We start from the raw sequence: 18,397 nt of genomic DNA on the forward strand, positions 1-18,397 counted from the left end.
TGAGACTCATCTGAACATGTGGAGAGTGGTCTTAAGCATGGCTGTGCTGGTTCCGGAGGTCTTCGGCTGCTGGGGCTCTGCTTGGGGCCGGGGAGGGAGACTCAACCCGCCCCATCCAAGGGGCCCCTGTGAGGACAGCCAGGCACGGGGGCAAGAGGGCAGAGTTCCGGACGAGCGTCATGTATGAAGGAACCGGCAGAGGAACACTGGCATGCGGGACCCGGGGCAGAGTTCTCCAAGTCTGCTCGGATTGGGACTGGACCTCCTCCACCCAGATCCCCTATCCTCCAGTAGCTAGGTGTTACATCCACCAACTGCCTCCAGCGCCATGTTATCCCATCAATGGCCAAGAATCAGACACTATAAAACCCAGTTCCTGGAAGTGCGAGGCTGCATTTGCGGCCGTGCAACCTCTTATTATCTAGTTCTTACTCTTGGAGACCCCGGCAGGCTACTAAGAGTATCCTGCCTGCACAGCAGAGTCTGACAAACTGCCTGTGGCATATTCAATATGCCAAAACCCAGTAACAATGATGGGTCTCATTCCCCTGACTCTGAAAGAGACTCGAATGTGGCACTTTCTAAAATCTCAGGGCTAGGATGAAGATGTTACTGGTGCCTGCATGAGGAAATCGATGAACAACAGGGTGACAGTGATACAGTGATAAATTCAATTTTAAAATGTATTAGGAAGATAAGGTAAAGTTTTAGTGGTAAAGTTCAAGCCTCACATTATCAAGCCTGGGTTCAATCCCCAGCAGTGAAGAAAAACAAAGAAACAAAACAAAAAAACCACAATTAAAATAAAAAAATCTAAAAAAAAAAAAAAAAGGCCCTCCCGTTGATCATCGATTTGCTCGAGCGGGCCCAGTAACGTCTCCATTGGAGACTTTGCTGTTACTGTGTCTGGCATATGGAATACTCTCGGTAGCTTGCCAGGCTCTCCGTGAGGGGCGGAGGAATCGAACTCGGGTCGGCCATGTTGGCTGCGTGCAAGGCAGACGCCCTACCCGCTGTGCTATCGCTCCAGCCCCTAAAAAAAAAAAGGACCAGATTTGGGGGCCAAAGGAATTGCATAGGGATTAAGGCATTTGCCTTGCCTCTTGTCAACCCTGGTTTGAATACCTTGCACTACATATGGTCCCTTGAGCCCAGCATAGTCTCTGAGCATCACTAGGCAAGGCCCAATCCCCACCCCTCTGCCTGAACACCACTGTCCTCCCGTTGTTCATTGATTTACTTGAGCAGGCCCAGTAACGTTCCACTGTGAGACTTCTTGTTACTGTGTTTGGCATATTGAATACATCCCGGGTAGCTTGCCAGGCTTTGCCCTGCGGGCGAGATACTCTCGGTAGCTTGCCGGGATCTCTGAGAGGGGCGGAGGAATAGAACCTGGCTCAGTCAGGCTGGTTGTGCGCAAGGCAAACGCTCTACTGCTCCTACCACTGTGCTATCGCTCCCCCCGAATGCCAATGAAATTAAATTATTTTCTTTTTGGGTCACACCCGGTGATGCTCAGGGGTTACTCCTGGCTCATGCACTCAGGAATTACTCGGGGGACCATATGGGATGCTGGGAATTGAACCAGGGCCGGCTGTGTGCAAGGCAAGCACCCTACCCACTGTACTATTGCTCCAGCCTCTTGAATTTTTTTTTTTTTTAAGAAGAAAAAGACTTGTTCTCATTGACAGGCTAGCTCACTCTCACTTACTTATGGTCCTTACTTGGATTCTCCCTGATCTTTCTAAAATAGTTGAATCTGTTTCTTCATGTTATATTCTCCCTCATGACAGACCGTTTAGATCTTCAGGTCAGCCAGAAACGGTTTAAGACTGGAAGATTTCCAAATCGAAAGCATTAAGATGGATCAGTGGAGCTTGGAATGGCAGCAGTCAGCTGTCCCTTTTGGAGCTGTTTTTAAGAAGCTGGGGTGTGTATCTAATTGAAGATGAGCGGGGCGGAAGGTTCATTCCTGCCCTGGACATCCTGGGCGTATGTGGTCAGGAGTCCAGGGCTGGGTTACTTGGACAGCCGTGCCTGGGGGCTGCTTGATCTCCCTCGGGCTGCCGATTGGCACACATGGTGAGAAGGCTGGCAGAGGCATGGAAGCCTCCGGTCCCATGATGAATGGTCAGCAGAGCCGGATGTCAGCTGGTGCCTTTCCCAGCCCCAGCTTATCTGATGGGAACCCCAGGCAACCAGCGTTTATCATCAAAACACCCAGTTCCCCCAACCTGCGTCAATAAATAGAGCAGTGTTTGAAGTGTTCCTTAGCAAAGCTTAAAATGTAAACGTGGATTTCTTTCTATCATGAAAGGATGGTTTGGCATTTGCGAATCCATACTTTTCAAGACAGGCTGCTATAGTAATATTAATATTAATATTAATAGGTGAAGGGGGAAAGGATACTCCTTTGAATAGATCTCTTAGTAGAAGGATACATTTCAGATGAAGGGATAAATCAACTGGGAAGAGAAGGGAGCTCCCTTCACCTAATCAAGACATTGATTTTGGGGCTGGAGCAATAACACAGTGGGTAGAGTGTTTGCCTTGTGCACGGCCGACCCGGGTTCGATTCCCAGCAACCCATATGGTCCCCCGAGCACCCATTGCTGGGTGTGACCCCCCCAAAAAAGAAAAACTAAATTGATTTTGTAAAAAAATGTTTAGACAATTTATATTCACTGCAGCAACATCGCAACATTGTAAAAATATCCTTGGCATCAGAATTATGTGCCCCGTATCTCTAGAGAGCAAGCAGTTAAGCAAATCAATCAAATTTCCACATCAAGGGACACATATGCAAAGGCATTAGACTTAACCAGGGAAACATCTAAAAATTACACATGTATAATTTGAATTAGGTGAACTGAACAATAGAAGAATGTTCAAGGTGTGAAACTTCTAGTTTTTAGGGGGCTTTTTGAGCCATACCTGATGGTTGTCAGGGCTTACTCCTTGTTCTGCACTCCGGGATCAATCCTGGGGGGCTCGGGGGACCAGATGGGATGCCAGGAATGGAACCCGGGTCGGCTGTGTGAAAGGCAAACAACCTACCCACTGTCCCAATGCTTCAGCCTCTCCCCCCGCACCCCCACTTTTACATTTTCTCTAAATGTTGCTTTAGCTTCAACCCAGGCTTTTTCTTGTTTGGTTTTTGGGTCTCACCATCCCTGTGGTGCTCAGGGGCTATTGCTTGCTCTGTGCTCAGGGGTCACCATGCAGTGCTGGGATTTAAACTAGGGCCTCCTTCCTGTAGACAAAGCATGTGCTCAGCCTGTTGAGCAATCCTGCCTCAGTTCTGCCACTTCCAATTTTTCCGTGGTTCCTCTAAACATTTTAATATTTTCATTAGTCACTACTCTGGCTAGAGAAAAAAGATTAAAGATTACAGATAGATGGATAGGTATAGATATAGATATAGATATAGATATAGATATATAGTCTTTTTGGGTCATACAAGGTGATGCCCCGGGCGGTTACTCCTGGCTCTGCACTCAAAAATTACTCTTGGCAGTGCTTGGGGGACCACCTGGGATGCCGGGGTTCGAACCTGGGTTGGCCGCATGCAAGACAAACAAACGCCCTACCCGCTGTACTATCACTCCAGGCCCTGTCACTTGGATGTTATATCACAGACATTGTTTAATGTTATCTATACATAATATACACAAGCTTATTTCAAAAAAAATTTTTAGATACTCTGGTGTATGGGCTGGAGTGATAGCACAGCAGTAGGGCGTTTGCCTTGCAAGTGGCCAACATGGCCGACCCGAGTTTTATTTCTCCGCCCCTTTCGGAGAGCCCAGCAAGCTACCGAGAGTATCTTGCCCGCACAGCAAAGCCTGGCAAGCTACCCGTGATATTTCCTATATGCCAAACACAGTAACAACAAAGTCTCACGATAGAGACGTTACTGGGCCCGCTCGAGCAAATTGATGAACAGCGGGAAGACAGTGCCTCTGGTGTATAATGCTACCAATAATGGTTTCTCATACATTTCAACACCACACTCACCACAATGTACCCCCTCCTTCTCCCAAGGAGCCCCAAGCCCTGCTGTATTATCGTTCTAGCCCTAAAGAAATAGTTTAACATTGCAAGCTTAAAAAAATATTTAAAATGGATTTCAAATATTGTAGGAGATATTGTTATATGATAATTTGGCGGGTGATTTAATTTTTGGATATTTCCCTGGTAGCCTAATGCCTTTGCATATGTGCGGTCGGGTCAAGGCAGGCAAATGTGGTCTCATTCTAAAAATAATGCCAGTGCACTCATGGTTGGGTTCAGACTCTGCTCCTTTATCCGTTAGATAAAGCAGTTAAATTGCCTTGCACAAGCCTTGTTTGTCCTTATTAATGCTTGAGCAAACAAATCCTAGGAGAGCGCATGCCAACACTCACTCACTGTCTCTGTCTGTCTGTCTGTGTTGCTGGGGTCATAACCTGCTCAGCATTTGTGTTTGGTATTTGGAGTGTTTGGAGGTATTTGGAGCCAGAGGATTCCTGGACCTCTAACCTATTATTTCTGGAGGTGGGGGAACACAGAAAGTCCCACTTTTTTTCTTTGCTTTGATTGTAAGACACACTTTTCAAAAAAGATAATATTTGCACACAGCCTACAATTTATTTTTTAAAAACTGCTGGGGGGGGGGGGAGGCTTCCTACACCCAGCAATGCTCAGGGGTTACTTCTGACTCCACACTTAGGAATTAGTTCTGGCAGTGCTCAGGGGACCATTTGGGATGCCAGGGATGGAATCCAGGTTGGTCACATGCAAGACAAGCGCCTTACCCACTGTACTATCTCGCTAGTCCAAGCCTACAACTTAAATGTGTTGAAAGGCATGTAGTAAAAGTCAAGGCCTGACCCCTCCACTGAGTTGTGAACTTCCAGAGTCCCTCCCTGAGGGGACCAGATCATTAATTGCTCCCAGTGAGATTCTGTTGATTGCCAATCTGTCTGCCTGTCTCTGTCTCTGTCTGTTTGTCTCTCTCCCTGTCTTTTTCATCTTTTTATTTTTTTTTAAGCACAGATGCTACTGCACCATCTAGATTACTCTTTAACTTGTTTTTATTTGTATTTATTTCTCTTTTAATTGATTGAGGAACTAGAATTTTCAATGCTTTTTTTTTTTTTTTTTTTTTTTTTTTTTTGCTTTTTGGGTCACACCTGGTGATGCTCAGGGGTTACTCCTGGCTCTGCACTCAGGACTTACTCCTGGTGGTGCTCAGGGGAACCATAGCAGGATGCTGGAAATTGAACGCAGATTGGCCGCATGCAAGGCAAACACCCTTCCCACTGTACTATCGCTCCAGCCCCAATTTTGCAGTACTGTTAGTGATGGTTTCCATGTACATAATTCCAGGACCACCGCCATCAACAAGGTACCCACTTCCCTCCCCAGGACTTCCAACACCCCTCTCTTTCAACCCCCATCCTCACCCCCTAACTCAGTTGTGTGGATCAGTTCTCCTTGGTTGCTCCCTTGCATTAAGTCACACATACAAGAGAGAGCATTCTGTGTCTCTCCCTTTCCATCTGACTGACTTCACTCAGCATGGCATCTTCTAGTTTTGTATTTGTCACAGCAAATACCATGGTTTGTCCTTTCTCAGAGCTGCATAATGTTTTATCGTGTATATATTCACAACTTCTTGATCCATTCATCCATACTTGGGCACTTGGGTTGTTTCCATATCATGGCTATTTGGTACCTTATTTTTAAAGATGTCCTATGAAATTCCTTACTAGGTCAGGTAACTTAGGGTCAGCTAGTCTTTTGAGTGATACTTTTCCCATTGTGAGAAAAACAATATATTATGACATATATTTGATATGCCATCTATCACTATATATCATACATATTATCTATGCTATACTATATTAATGTGATGCCTATAAATAATAATATTACATATGATGTGTTAGAAGTGTACCAGAATATATATAATAAATATAATTATTCTATTTCTATATGGGCTGGAGTGATAGCACAGCAGGTAGGGCGTTTGCCTTGCACGCAGCCAACATGGCCAACCCGAGTTCGATTCCTCCGCCCCTCTTGGAGAGCCCAGCAAGCTACCGAGTATCTCGCCCACACAGCAAAGCCTGGCAAGCTACCCATGACGTATTCTATATGCCAAACACAGTAACAACAAAGTCGCACAATGGAAACGTTACTGGGCCCGCTCGAACAAATCAATGAACAACAGGAGGGCAGTGACAGTGACAGATTTCTATATATTTATAGCTGTATCACTGTATCACTGTCATCCTGTTGTTCATTGATTGCCTCGAGCAGACCCTAGTAACGACTCCTTCGTCCTAGCCCTGAGGTTTTAAAAAGTGCCATATTCGAGGATATTTCAGGGTCAGGAGAATGAGACCCATCATTGTTACTGGTTTTTGGCATATTGAATATGACACGGGGAGTTTGCCAGACTCTGCCGTGTGGGCAGGATACTTTTGGTAGCCTACCAGGTTCTTCAGAGTAAGAATTAGATGATAAGATGTTACGCAGCCGCAAATGTGGCCATGTGCTTCCAGAAGCAGGGTTTTATAGTCTCTGGGTCTTGGCCATTGATGGGATTACACGGCGCCAGGGGCAGTTGGTGAGTGTAAAGCCTACATACTGGAAGATGGGAATCTGGGTAGAGGAGGCCTAGTCCCAATCTGAGCAGGCTTGGAGATCTATGCCCCTGGTCCCGCACACCTAGGTTCCTCTGCTGGTTCCTTCATGCGTGAGACTTTATAGCTATAGATTTATTATTATGCACTTATATTCATGTTATTGGGTGTTGTTATTTATCTATTTATGTTGTTTTGAGTAACACTCAGCAATGCTTAGGTCTTATCCTGGCCCGCACGGCAAAGTCTGGTAAATTACCCATGACATATTCAATATGCTAAACAAAGTAACAACAAAGTCTCACAATGGACACGTTACTGGGCCCACTCGAGCAAATCGATGAACAACAGGAGGACAGTGACAGTGACAGTGATACACACAGGCTCAAAATATTTTGAGATACTCTGGTGTATCTGGTGTTTTGGACAAACTGGCAGGTTACCGAATGTAGCCTGCCCACAGGGCAGAGTCTGGCAAACTCCCCTTGGCGTACCCAATATGCCAAATACCAGTAACAATGATGGGTCTCATTCTCCTAAAGAGCCTTGAATATAATCTCAGGGCTAGGATGAAGGAGACGTTACTGGGGCCTGCTCGAGGCAATCGACGAATAACAGGATGATTTGTGATTTTGTGATTGTGACTCTGGTGTATAATGCTATCAATAATGGTTCCTCATACATTTCAACACCACACTCACCACGATGTACCCCCTCCTTCTCCCAAGGACCCCCCAAACCCTCCTTTCCAATCCCCCCAATTTAGCTGTGTGGATCAGTTCTCTCGTCTGTTGCCTTTGGCCCGTCGCTGCTCCCTCGCTGTGTATCTTTAAGCCCTCACATATGAGAGGCCATTATCTGTGTCTGTCCCTTTCCCTTAGTGACTTCAGTCAGCGTGTTACCCTCTACTCCACCCAGACTTGTTTTGAAGGGGCTTCCAAGTCACCATTAGGAGGCTCAGGAACCCCACGGATAATTTGCAGGCACCTGGTGGGGAACCGTATTAGGCTGCCAAGGATTGAATTTGGCTCATAAGGTTCAGTGAGAGACTTGGGGGTCCGGAGGACTGCTGGGCTGGTGATGCTGGGATCTCTGGGGCTGCAGAGGTGATGATTGGGCAACCATGGGGTGCAGGGATGGAATGTAGGGGGGAGGTCTTGCAGACCTGCACATGGACCTCTGGACTCTCTTCTGGCCCTGAACGCACTTAAAAAAATTGAAAAAAACAAAACGAAACAAAACAATTTGCCTTGATTAATTGCTGTTTTTTTTGTTTTTATTTTATTTTATTTTTATTTTTTGGGTCACACCCAATGATGCTCAGGGGTTGCTTCTGGCACTTCACTCAGGAATTACTCCTGGCAGTGCTTGGGGGGCCATATGGGATGCCTGGAATTGAACCTGGGTTGGCCACATACAAGGCAAACACCCTACCCGCTGTACTATTGCTCTGTCCCAATTAATTACTGTTAATAATAGAGTTTCAGGTATGCATTGTTCCACCTCTAAACCCACTTCCATTCCTAGGGGCTGGAGAAATAGCCCCAAAAGCTGAGTTCATGCTTTGCATGTATGAAGCCCTAGCTCAGTCTCCAGTACTCCAGGGTCCCCAAGCACCACCAAAAGTGATCCCTGAGGACAGAGCAGTAATAATTTTGCCAGCTGTGGCCCAAAAGACAAAAATAAAAACTTTTGTTCTGATGGTTTCTTTTATTTTAAACTGGTACATCTTAGGGCCAGAGAGATAGCACAACGGGTAGGGTGCTTCCCTTGCATGTGACCAACTAGGGAATAATCCCGAGTACCCCATATGGTCCCTTGAGCTCAGTCAGGAGTGATGGCAAGGCCAGAAGTAAGACCCTGAAGGCAGGGACTGAAATAAGGCCTAAGCACTGGTGGATGTGGCCCCATGCCAAGAGCAAAAACTTACCAAACAAACAAAAGTGTCCAATAAAAAGTTCCCTGGGTCGGGGCTGAAGTGATAGTACAGCGGGTTAGGTAGGGTGTTTGCCTTGCATGCGGCTGACCTGGGTTTGACTCCCAGCATCCTATATGGTCCCCCGAGCACCACCAGGAGTAATTTCTGAGTGCAGAGCCAGGAGTAACACTTGTACATTGCCGGGTGTGACCCAAAGAGAAAAAAAAAAGAGTTCCCTGGGTGCAAGAAGGTGAGTGTGTGTATGTGAGTGTGTGGTGTGTGTGTGTGTGTGTGTGTGTGCTGTGTGTATGTGTGTGTGTGTGCGTGTGTGTGTGTGTGTGTGTGCCTGACAGGACTGAAGAGATAGTTCTAAGCATGATAGTTCCAAGCAGAAAACTTGAGCACTGCTGGGTGTGGCCCCCAAACCAAAAAAGAGAAAGAATAAAATACAGCAACCCTGAGATCCAAGCTTTGCACATACTTTGCGTGTGCCACATTGTGGAGCTACCAACATCACGGCCCCATGTAACACACTTCCAGTACCTGTTTGTCTCGCTACGGACACTACATTTTGATTTATTTGCTTTTTATTTTTTGTTTTTGGGGCAACACCCAATGGTGCTCAAGGCTTACTCCTGACTCTGGCTTAGGGATCACTGCTGGGGTTGCTCGGGGGTCTATATTGGGGTGCCAAGGATCAAACCCTGGTCAATCAGGCTTCCAAAACTGACGCTTTAGACATTGAATAGCAATATCCCATTCCCCTCCCCCAGCCCCTGGACAAACACCAGCAGCCTCCTGACCCCTCTCAGTCCCCACCACCTGTTTTCCTCACCCCCAACAACTGTATTCTCTGCTCCCGAGGATGGATGTCCCATCTCAAAAGAAGAAATGCTTGCTGCCTGATTTCACTCACCAGTAGGACTTCTCTCTCATCTATCCCATTTGCCTGCTCTTCCTTTCCTCTCTGATCTTCCCGACCATACCACCGACTCCTCCATCTAATGTTTTAATTAAAAAAAATTTTTTTTTAAAGTTTTTGGGCCAAGCCCCGGCAGCCGAAAACCTCTAGAACTTAATCACTGCTAATCTCACACCTGCTCTCCACATGCTCGGCCATGCCTCACCCATGAGTGAACCTATTCCTGGACCACACGGCAAATGCGTGGCAATAGGGCGATTGCAGCAAATGCAGCAAATGCAGCAAATGCGGACGTGCAACACTTCATACTACACACTCTACCCATACTCTAAGAGTACTGTGCCACATTTGATGGAGTTCAAAGTAGGAAGCAACTAAATCTTAGAGGGAAATATTCTTTTTCTTTAACACACACACAGACACACACAAACATATAAGCACACAAGGCTCAACCTCTAACAACATGTTAGTGATCTCTTATAGAAAGGCTTAATGGCCCCTGGGCAAAATACAACAATTTTCACTGTCTTTTCTCTAAGGATACTTTTTTTGTAGCATTTTCAGAGGTTTTTCATAACAAACAATACCAAATACATTATTTTGGTTCTGATCTGGGGCAGGGATTGGGGTTTGGGATGGAAACATTCGAAATAAGGTGGAAACATTCAAAATATTTATATATATATATAAAAATATTTTGGGTCATACCTGGTGATGCTTAGAGGCTATTCCTGGCTCTGGGCTCAGGGAACACTTCGGTAGTAGTTTGGGATTATGTGCTGGCAATTCAACTGGGGTCAGCTGTGTGCAGGGCCAGTGCCTTAGTATTGCACTCTCTCTCCCTCTCTCTGGCTCTCCATCCACCTCACTTCCTGGGTCTCCTCTCCCACCCCCACTTCCTCCACAGGGTTCTGCATCCCCTCCTCCTTGCAAACTTGGTGCTCATCCACTCATCCCGTGGTCCCCACGTCTCGCTGAGTTGCCTGTGCACATGTTTCCTAGGGCTGATGTAACAGATTGTCCTCACCCTCGCTGGTTGCCTGAAACCAACACAGATGAATTCTAAAAGTCAGTCGTCCTAGCTTTACTCTCACGAGGCTAAATTCAAACGGGCGGCAGGGCAACACGTGTTTCTGGAGGCTCCACGCAGAGGCGGGAGTTGCTTTCCTGCTTCCGTCATCATTGAGAGGCTGCCCCCGGCCCTGATTCACAGCCTCTTTCCTCTTCCAAGCCAGCAGTGTCTGACTGAGGTTCCCACCATCCCTCGCAAAGTACATCCCCCTTCCTCCCACCGTCCCTTGGGATTGCCTGGGGGCCACCAGATAACCCTGAGAATCTCCCTAGGAGCAGCCTCAATTCCCCTTTCCGCGTCAGTGAGCTCTTAGCTTAAATTCTGGGAAAAAACACACAGACAAACCCATGGACAAATCTGAGGCCATTCCCCTGACCACACACTGTGAGTTCTTACAATGCAGAGCCTGACAATCTGCTTCTCTCTTCCCTCTCTCTTTCCCCTGGGGTATTACAAACCTTGCTCTGTCCTTGACACTCGTTAATAGGCATTTTTCCCCCCTAGTGGTGGGTGTAATGTTAGAACAATAAAGGCATAGAATTATTACTCATAGTATTGTAAAAATCCTGACACAGGGTCGAAGCAATAGTACAGCGGGTAGGACATTTGCCTTGCACATGGCTGACTTGAGTTCAATCCTCGGCATCCCATAGGGCACCCCAAGCAGCGCCAGGAGTAATTCCTGATTGCAGAGCCAGAAGTAACACCTGAGCATCACTGAGAGTAACCCAAAAAGAAAAAAAATCCTGACACCTCAATAAAAGTGGGAGGGAGACGGAAGAAACAGCAAGACCAGTAAAATAAAATAATATATATTTTAAGTCATTGAGCCATTTATCAAATGGCGGATCTATCCAGAAGGGGCATATACTCAGGAACCAAGCCCTCCAGCTGTAAAACTCACCAGTTAAGAAGAACTTGCATCCCGTGTTTAAAAAGTTCTTTGAAAAGTTCTTGGTTGTGGTGCTGCCATGTTGGTGCTGTCCCATCATTAGAGAGACCACGTGACTGAAAAGTCTAAAATTATATAGAGGGGCCAGAGAGATAGTACAGCAGGGAGAGCATTTGCCTTGCACACGGCTGACCCAGGTTTGATCCATATGGTCTGCCAAGCACCGCCAGGAGTAATTCCTGAGTGGAGAGCCAGGAGTAATCCTAACTGTTGAGCATTGCTGTGTGTGGCCCAAAAAAGAAAAATAAATAAATAAATAAAAGTAAAATTATACAGAAACTCAAGCAGGTGCCTGCTCTTGGTCAAGCTCTAGAGAAAATGTGTACCATCATGGAAATGTCACCTCTGCAGCTGTCCACAGCAGTAGCCACTAGCCACCAGTACCACTTGCAATACGGCTAGGGCCACTGAGGAACGTTGACACCTGATTTCATGAGCCTGAAAGTCAATGTGAAGAGTTTCCCGTGGCTGGTGGCCACAACGTTCGACAGCTCAGTGCTAGAAGAAGGAAGGTTGGTGAGAGAGCGGATGGTTTTATCGTGAGCTCCACAACCTCTAGAGCGTCTCATCCCCACATTACAGAGAAAACCAGAGCTTAGACCGTGAGCGCCCCCAAGGCTATGCTTAAAAAGGGATCATTTCTCTAGGTCATCACTGTTCGTGTAGAGAAACCAAGAGGAAGAGCCAGAGCCCAGAGTGGGAAGCCGGTTGTTGGTGTTGCTTTCGTAACTCCCTTTTATCATTGAAGACTGTTCTCTTCCTTCAGGAGACGGAGAGGGAGAGGATGCAGTCTGAAGTGGTTCCAATAAAAGAAATAAAGAAAGTGAGCTCCTGCAACCTCCAAGGTGGGGAGTGGAGAAGGAAGGAGACTGGTGACTGGGAATTAGGCCCCTACCCAAGTGGGGACCCTGTCCCCTTAAGGTAACACACAAGTGGGCCCAGAGTGATAGTACAGCAGGTAGGGCGTTTGCCTTGCACACAACCGATCCAGGTATGATCCCTGGCATCCCATAGGGTCCCCTGAGCACCACCAGGAGTCATTCCTGAGTGCAGAGTCAGGAGTAACTCCTAAGCATTGCTGGGTGTGACCCAAAAAGAAAAAAAAAAGTAACACGCAAGCACAGAGAATTAGGACCCAGAAAATAGTTGATAATACCAGGTGGTAGAGCAGAAGGCAGGGAAATTAAGGTGAGCCAAGGCAGTTGCCCCAGGGAGAACGAAATGTCTGTCTGCGGGCCAACATCAGGCTCTGTAATTCTGGCAGAATGAATTGGGGGTGTGGTCCCAACTCCTTGAACTCAGGACAACCAGATGTCATAGCCCTGTGGTGGTACAGGGAAACTTGGGGGGTGTGATGCGAGCACCCAGTTTCAAAGGCCCTGGCGGTGCCTTGTGAGTCAAGGATCATTCCAACTTCCCTGAGGGATGGCTGGACCCCCTCTATTCATGCCAGCCACGTCTCTGTGCTCCTTGTCACTTTCACGGGAAGGAGAGTGGGAGAACCTTGTGGATTGGATATTCCTCCTCCACCTACCACATCCTCCTGCCTTTTTTTTTGCCTGTACTACAGCCTGTGTTACATTAGGAATCATTAGGAAAAGAAGACAGCACAGTGTTGGAGAGATAAAACAGAGTTTAAGGCACCTGCCTCAGGCAGCTAATCCTGGTTTGATCCCTGGCACCACACATGGCCCCAGAGTCCAGAACTAGTAGTATCTCCTGAGGACCTCTGGTTATGGCCAAAAAATCAGAAGGAAGAGGAGGAAGAGGAGGAGGAGGAGAAGATGAAGGAGAAGGAGATGGAGGAGGAAGAGGAGAAGGAGGAGAAGAGGAGGAGGAGGACAAGGAGAAGATGGAGAAGGAGATGTAGGAGGAAGAGAAGAAGAATGAGGAGGAGAAGGAGGCGTAGAGGAGGAGGAGGAGAAGGAGAAGATGGAGGAGCAGGAGGAAGAGGAGAAGAGGAGGAAGAGGAAGAAGAGGAGGAGGACAAGGCAGAGAAGGAGAAGGATAAGAAGGAGGAGAAGAAGAATGAGAAGGAGAAGGAAAAGGAGGAGGAAGAGAAGGAGGAGAAGGATAAGGAGAAGAAGGAAGAGAAGGGGAAAGGAGGAGGAGGGGGAGGAGGAGGAGGAGGAGGGGAGGAGGGGAGGAGGAGCTAGGCAGCTGCTTTTAGCTGCTGTTCTGTTCTGATTGTTTGTGAGTAGGTGTGGATGCATGATCTAACATCATCTTATTAAGGTGCTTCTCTAGTGTCGTGCTTCTTCCGTCCTCTGGAGAATGTGTTTGGGTGTCAGGACTAAAGTTAGGCTCCTGGCGGGAGGCTCGTGGGTGAACGCAGGAAGACAAATCTCCAAAGATGAGTTGCCAGGCACTGCTGAGCGAGCAGTGAGCAAGCGAGTGGGTGGGCGGGGGATGTTTCTGTCTGGAAGAAAGAGCCCTGGGCCGGCCACATTCACAGGCTCTTTCTTGCATCAAATGGCTCCCTACTCCCTGGCATCCTGAGATCCCCGCGAATCGCATCCCTTGCTGCCCCCCACCCCGTCCCGGGCTGGCTCTGAGGCCCGTTGTCTGAGGGCATGTCTCAGTGTGTGAATTCCCAGTGTCCTCAGAGAAACTACTGGCCTCCCTCACCCTCCCCAAAGCACCTCCCCAAGTGGTCCCTGTGCTCCTGGAGGTGGTTTTTCACTGGTCTGGGCTCCAGAGGGGAGGCTGGGTCCAGTGACCGGCAGGACCCCCAGCTTCAGAATCCAACTCTACCTCCTCCTGTTCACAGGACAGGCCTCCCCGAGACTAGCATTCCTGTTCTGCCAAATGAGGTATCCATGGCCCTCGCCCAGTGTGCCCTGGGGCGGGGGGCGGGGGGGACACCTGTGTGACAGCTCCCTGGCTGTTTCTGGGGGGAGTGAGTGCAGGCTAAATGGGGAGCTGCCATTTAGAGGGCAAGGTTCATTTCCTGTGGACGAAAAACGAACATGCCTGAATGATGCGGATCTGAAACGAGAGGATGAAGCTCCTGCCACAGGATGATGAAGCAGGGGTAACTCGGAAAGTTGGTTTACACTTTGCCACTTGGTGGTAACGCTTTTGCAAGTCACCAATAATATCTGTGGGTCAGCCCGCCTTGATTTCTGCCTTGTGAATGCCGGGAGTGCGTCTAGGGGTCCCCCATGGGGACACACTGAGCTTAGAGGGGAGGGAAAGGCAGAAGCAGGGGTTGAAGTGTGTGACTCATGTGCAGTCGTGGTTGAGAGCCTGGTATAGCCCAGGAGGTCCCCGAGCACTGCTGGAGTGGCCCAGACAATCAACCCCTATTGTGGCGGGGACTAAGTGGCCAAGAGAATCACCAGGAGTGGCCCCTGAGGTCTTGAGCATAGCTTGGGAGATCTTCAACACACACACACATACACACACACACATAAACACATGCACACACATGTGCACACACATGCACACACACACTCCAGAGGACTGGAGGCCCTACAGGCTGGAGAGAAAAATGGGAGGAATAAAGTAGGTAAGACCACCTCAGAAACAAGAACTAGAAAACACTCAGAAATGGGCCTTGAATTTTTGTGAGAATCCACATTTGGGAGCAGACAGCATTGGAACAACAACCAGGACTCATGCAGGAAGTGTTGCTTCGGAGGGCTCACCAGTAACCCTCATTGAGGCTCGCTGTATGGAGAATGTCTGTCACAAAGGGGAGGAGACCCACAGGGGTTCTCAGCATAGAGGATGGAAAATTTTCTACTTCCCGGCTCTGTGATTGGGAGTCACTTCTAGTAGTCCTCAGGGGATATCCTTGTAGTTGTGAAGATCAAACTAGGGCTGGCCTCATGAAAGGCAAGTGCTTTAACCTTCTCTGGGACCCTGTGATTTTCTAGAGGTTACGTAGGAGAATTTTTTTTTTTTTTTTGCTTTTTGGATCACACCCAGCAATGCTCAAGGGTTACTCCTGGCTCTGCACTCAGGAATTACTCCTGGCGGTCGTTTGGGGGACCTTATGGGATGCCGGGAATCAAAACCAGGTTGGCGGCTTGCAAGGCAAATGCCCTACCTGCTGTATTATTGCTCTGGCTCTACGTAGGAGAATTTTTGGTACTGACTCTACAACTGAGATTGATTCTGTGCTGGAGATGGATGAGTGGTTAAGTCCACAGATGCATGTGCCCAGCACTAGGCTTCCACCTTCAGGTATGGCTGGATCAGGGTGGGGCCAAGTGTGGAGAGCCAGGCTGAGCTCTCCATGTCGTTGTGAGAGTCTTGCTTTGTTTTGAGTTTTGAACCACACTTGATGGTGCTCAGGGACTATTCCTGAATTTGTGCTCAAGGGTCACTTCCAACAGTGTTCTGGATCAAAGTCGGGTCTCTTGCATGCAGAGGATGTGATAGTTCTCTATCTAGTCCATGACTGTGACTTTCAGCTAGGAGACCACTGTCATGCTTTCATGATCTTGCCTTCTTGGATGACACCATTTTTTAAAAATTTTTGCTTGTTTGTTTTGCTTTGTTTTTGCTTTTGCTGTTTGGGTCACACATGGATTGCTCCTAGCTCAGGATTGCTCCTAGCTCTGCACTCAGGAATTATTCCTAGCAGTGCATGGGGGACCATATGGGATGCTGGGGATCAAACCCAGGTTGGCTGCATGCAAGGCAAATGTCTACCCGCGGTACTATTGTTCAAAACACATTAAGTTTTGAGTTATTTCCCAATGATCCAAACAGGAGTCTAGAGATTTTTTTTCCCTTTGCTTTTATTTGGAGGAGAGGGCTTCCCTGACAGTACTCTGAAAAGCATGCGATGCCAGGGATCAAACCTGGGGTTTCCTAGAATGTGCACCAGCCCTTTAAGTCATCTTCCTGGCCCCAGAGAGTCTAATGACATTGTTTTCCAGGACAAGATAAAGGACTAATAACAGTAGTTGGGACTCTATATTTTTAATTTTTTTTTCTTTTTGGGTCACATCCAGCAGTGCTCAGGGGTTACTCCTGGCTCTGCACTCAGGAATTACTCCTGGCTTGGGGTACCATATCCTATGCTGGAGATCAAACCCAGGTCAAACTGCATGCAAAGCAAATGCCCTCCCCTCTGTACTACTGCTCTGGCCCCAGTAGTTGGGTTTCTTATACATAGGTAAGGAAATCAATCCTGCGTGACCAAGGCAGGACAGGGACTTACTGAGTGTAATATGTTGGATAACTCACAGAACTTGGCTTAGGGAAGCGGTGGAGGGGGAATTTCAGTGGTCAGCCTCACACTCTCAGGGGCAGGACTTGGATCCTCTCCCTGGGAGATGCAGAAAAACTATTAGAGAAAGTCACGCAGCCTTGGCTTTCTGCCTAGTTTCCTTCGGATACACATTTCAAGTGCACATTAAATAACATGAGCTCCTGAGCCTTTCATTTCAAAATTGTTAAAGAAGAAGAAGGAAAGAATCTGGCAAGAGCAAATGAAAGGAGCATTATCCTTAGATAGAAAGAATTCTTTTGTGGGGACTCAGCTTTCCAGGTGGTGCGCAGGAGAGAGATGCTTGGAGTATGCTGGGTTGAGTCTTGGATGACGGCGCTGGGGATTTGTGCTGTGTTGCTCAGATCCTGTGAAGTAGGGGCATCAGAAACACACGTGGCGTTGCCCGGGGACCTCCAGGGCTACACCTTGGGGTGCTCAAGCCCACATTCTCTGGATCTTGGGTTCACCTTGTTAAAAGGGGTGAAGGCAAAGGATTCAAATGCCAGATGAAGTACATGTAAGCTAAGATTTTTATTTATTTTTTTGTGGGAGACAGGGAGGATCACACCTGCCAATGCTCAGGGATTAATCCCAACTCTGCACTCAGGAATCACTCCTGGTGGTGTTCAGTGTTTGAGCGATCGTATGGGATGCTGGAGATCAAACCTGGGTCAGCCGCTTGCGAGGCAAATGCCCTACCCACTGTGCTGTCTTTCTGGCCCCTGAGCTGATATACTTCTTAAACATTTTTAAACGAGGACCCCTGAACCGAATACTTTCCTTTTTTATCCTTTTCTTTTTCTTTTTTAAGCAAAAATTTATTTATTTTGCTTTTTTTGTGGGTCACACCTAGCAATGCTCAGGGGTTGCTCCTGGCTCTGCATTCAGTAACTACTCCTGGCAGTACTTGGGGGTCCATATGGGATGCTGGGGATCAAACTTGGGTTGGCAGTATGCAAGGCAAACACCCTACCCCCTGTACTATCGCTTTAGCCCCTAAGCTGAACAGACTTAATTTTTCTCCTGGGATGCCTTATTATTATTTTTTTCTTTTTGGTTCACACCTAGCAATACTCAGGGATTACTTCTGGCTCTGCACTCCTGGTGGAGCTGGGGGACCATATGGGATGCTGGGTATCGAACCTGGGTTGGCCGCATGCAAGGCAAACACTCTATCTGCTTTACTATCACTCTGGCCTCGATGCTTTATTTTGTATGTCAACTTAAATTTTTTTTTTTTTTTTGTGGCTACCTCATGGTCCTGAGGCTGGTGTGATAGCACAGCGAGTAGGGTGTTTGCCTTGCATGCGACCAACCCGAGCCCATCTGCGTTCGATTCCTCCACCCCTCTGGGAGAGCCCGGCAAGCTACTGAGAGTACCCTGCCTACAAGCTACCCATGACGTATTTGATATGCCAAAAACAGTAACAACAAGTCTCACGATGGAGATGTTACCAGTGCCCGCTCGAGCAAATCGATGAACAATGAGAGGACAGTGCAGTGCAGTGCTACCTCATGGTCCCTATTCTTCAATCAAACACTGATTATTGAAAAGGTCTTTTGCAGATGTGAATAATCTTTGAGTTGAGCGAGAAGCCATCAGGTGGGTGGCCCAATCATTTGAAGGCCTCAGGGACTCTCAGGGACTCCAGACTTGCACCTCCATGCTCCTGA

The 18,397-nt window shown here is 47.6% G+C and overlaps 1 pseudogene; it reads left to right on the plus strand.

Annotated features, from left to right (window-relative positions):
• The first annotated feature begins 12,110 nt into the window (after positions 1-12,110).
• Positions 12,111-12,297, plus strand: LOC130036415 (uncharacterized; annotated as a pseudogene).
• Positions 12,298-18,397: the final 6,100 nt, after the last annotated feature.

The sequence above is a fragment of the Sorex fumeus genome, unplaced genomic scaffold (assembly GCF_029834395.1).
Source record: "Sorex fumeus unplaced genomic scaffold, SorFum_2.1 ptg000063l, whole genome shotgun sequence".
Classification (NCBI taxonomy): domain Eukaryota; kingdom Metazoa; phylum Chordata; class Mammalia; order Eulipotyphla; family Soricidae; genus Sorex; species Sorex fumeus.